A 3,503-nucleotide genomic window follows, 5' to 3' on the forward strand; every position below is an offset into this window, starting at 1 on the left:
GTGCAGCCGTCTCATTCTTTTCACTGGTCGCACAGTATACAATGGTGTGAAGATTCTATAAAGAGGTTTTGACAGGGTAAGTTCATGGGAATTACAAAGTCCCCAAGAGTTCATTGCTGGGACCTGGCAGTCTTCCATGACACAGTTTAAAGGCACAAAGGGCCTAGCTGGCAAGGCTCAGTGGTTGAGCATCAACCTATGAACCAGGAGGTCACGGTTCGATTCCTGTTCAGGGCACAAGCCCAGGTTGCAGGCTCAATTGCCAGTGTGGGGTGTGCAGGAGGCAGCTGATCAATGATTCTCTCTCATCATTGATGTTTCTACCTCTCTCTCCCTCTCACTTCCTCTCTGAAATCAATAAAAATATATTTTAAAAGAAAGAAATACACAAGATGAACTGGAGTATCTTGTAGAAGTGCAGAAAGTAAGGAAGCACTTAAAAAAATAAAACACAATGATGAGGCATGTCAAAGGGACACAGGAGCCAATGGAAGGAGTTTCCAATGGCCAAAGTTGGAACAATTTGAACAACAAAATAAATAAAATAGTACTGAATTATAACCCAAAGTATAAAATCAATATTGAGGGGTCCATACTGATAGAAATAAAGTATTGAATAGATGAACAAATAGGGGAGAAAAGATAAATGTCCTCTGCAGAAGAATATTAATTTAGGAGACACTGCCCCTCAAGGTGGTAGAACAGAAACCCCAACACTGCATTGTGGGCTGCAATGACTTTTTTCTAAAGAGTCCAGGATGGAAAGGGTGGAAAAGAGTAACTTCACAGGAGAGAAACCTGGCAAACACTACCTCAGCCAGGTGATCAAGGTCAACATCAACAGTGATAGGTCATGTTGGGAGCATGTACACTTGAAGTAAAGAATGTTACCTTACTTCTCTGACTCTCCTCCCCAAAGCTCATAACCCAGTCTATTCATGAGAAAAACATCAGACAATTCCAGTTGAGGAACATAACACAAAACTCCTGACTGTACTCTTCATAACTGTCAAGATCATCAAAAACAAGTCTGAGAACCTGTCACAGCCAAGAGGAGCCTAAAGAGGCTTGACAACTAAATGGAATGTGGTAACCTGGAAGGACCTCAGGTATGGAAATCTGAACAAAGTATGCATAAATAACATAAATAAATTAATTAAATAGTAACTTTAGTTAATAATAGCTCATTATTTGTGACAAGTGTACCCACTAATATAAGAGATTCATAAAAGGAGAAAATGTGTGTGGAGTATATGGGTACTCTTTGTATTACCCTTGCAATTTCTATGTAAATCTAAAATTATTCTTTTTTAAAAGGTTATTATAAAATGAATTATGAGAGATCATTTGATCTCTTACTCTCCCTTATATGTCCTCAGTTTGGCTCAAGTAAACTTTAAAAAAATGAATTATGAGAAAAAGAAAATTTATAAAAACCAAAGACATATAAAATATTAATCCCAACACTTTACATAAAAATGTTAATTTTACCTTTTATTTATCAAATTGTAGGATATAATTGCATCTATCTGGTGATTATAAATACACAACAGTTAATTAAATAAATCATTTTTCTGACCAAAAATAAATTATAGCACAATTAGATATCCTTCATATAACTTTTAATTTATTCTAGTTCAACTATACAGAGCAGAGATTGGCAAAATTTTTCTACCAAGGGCCATATGGTCTCTGTCACAACTACTCAACTCTCCATTGTAGCCATTATAAACAGTCCAAAATGAATGAGCATGGCTGTGTTTCAATAAAACTTTATTTACAAAAATAGGCAGCAGCTGAATTTGGTCTATGGGTCATAGTTTGCCAACCCTTCACATTTGTAGTTGCTCTTACCTTCTTTTCCTTGAGAATTTCTTTCAAGATCTTTTTTTCTTTTTTTTTGCAGGCCCCACACACATAATTTTAACATTAAAAAAAAAAGAAGATGAGGGACTCGGGAGCCCCCAGCAGCGGTGGTGCTGTGGAAGCGTGGGTATGGCGTGTCGCGGGCGCCGACCGGAGCACGGCGGACCCCCGAGCTGTTTTACGACCAGAATGAAGCCCGGAAATACATGCGCAACTCTAGGATGACTGATGTGCAGACCAAGATGACTGGGCGAGCATTGGAGCTCCTGATGAGAAGCCCTGTTTCCTGTTGGATATTGGCTGCGGTACTGGGCTGAGTGGAGATAATCGCTCTGATGAGGGGCACTATTGGGTGGGCATTGACATCAGCCTTGCCATGCTGGACGCAGCTTTGGACCGAGGAGCACAAGGAGACCTACTTCTGGGGGACATGGGCCAGGGCATTCCCTTCAAACGGGCTCCTCTGATGGTTGTTTCAGCATTTCTGCTGTGCAGTGGCTCTGCAATGCTAACAAGAAGTCAGACTTTCCGGCCAAGCTCCTGTACTGCTTTTTTTCCTTCTCTTTATTCTGTGCTGGTCCGTGGAGCCCGAGCTGTTCTGCAGCTATACCCTGAGAACTCAGAGCAGTTGGAGCTAATTACGACCCAGGCCATCAGGGCTGGTTTCACTGGCGGTGTGGTGGTGGACTACCCCAACAGTGCCCAAGCAAAGAAGTTCTACCTCTGTTTTCTGGGCCATCAACCTTTCTGCCAAAGGGCCTAGATGAAATTAAGGAAGAAGAGGAGGCAAAGGAATCCACATTCACCAACAAGAGGGTCCCATACAGGATTGCACGGAGCGGGGTGGTGAGGAAGATGAAGACCCAGGAGTGGGTGCTGGAGAAGAAAGAGCGCTGTAGACACCAGGGCAAGGAAGTCAGACCTGACACTCAGTACACCGGCCACAAGCGCAAGCCCTACTTCTAAGCTGTTAGCTGCATTGAATGGTGGGACAGCTCGGGGTCCACACAGTTATGAGCTGTGCCATCCAGCTCAGGCACTGCCTCTGGAAAGTTTTATATATTGAAGTATCTACTCCATCAGCTGACAAAAGAGTGTCTAGAAAAGTTCTAATAGCCCTAACCAACATTGCTCAGTGGTTAGAGCGGCCTGCACACCAAAAGGTCACGGGTTCGCTCCCTGCCCCTGGTTGGGGTGCGTGCAGGAGGCAGCCAATTGATGTGTCTCTCTCACATCGATGTTTCTCCCTCCCATTGTCTGAAGAAGCAGTGGAAAAAATATCCTCAGGTGAGGATTAACAACAGCAAAAATATCTAATACTATTTTCTTCATTAAAGTTCTAACGGCAAAAATAAAAAAATTAAAAAAAGAAGATGAGAAACAAAAATTATGGGAAAACTATTTGCAACTAATATGACAAAGTGTCCCTCATAATACTAAATAAAACACATAAATTAATAAGAAAAATACTAAGATTAACTGGATAAGTTACCTATTCCTTAACTGGACAAAGAATTTGAAAGGAATAATTTACTATGAAAATATATACTGTATATATATTCACATAACTATACATGTACATATGTATATATGGGGGAAAAGCTGTTCAATTCTCAGAAGTGGTAAAAATGTAAATT

At 40.9% G+C, this 3,503-nt stretch overlaps 1 pseudogene across 1 annotated transcript; it reads left to right on the forward strand.

Annotated features, from left to right (window-relative positions):
* Positions 1 to 1,995: 1,995 nt before the first annotated feature.
* On the forward strand, positions 1,996 to 2,907 carry LOC308517428 (18S rRNA (guanine-N(7))-methyltransferase-like; annotated as a pseudogene). Its single transcript has one exon. The product of its transcript is annotated as an 18S rRNA (guanine-N(7))-methyltransferase-like (transcript).
* The last annotated feature ends 596 nt before the right edge of the window (positions 2,908 to 3,503 follow it).

This window comes from Myotis nattereri (genome assembly GCF_964212035.1).
Source record: "Myotis nattereri genome assembly, chromosome: 3".
NCBI classification, from domain to species: Eukaryota; Metazoa; Chordata; class Mammalia; order Chiroptera; family Vespertilionidae; genus Myotis; species Myotis nattereri.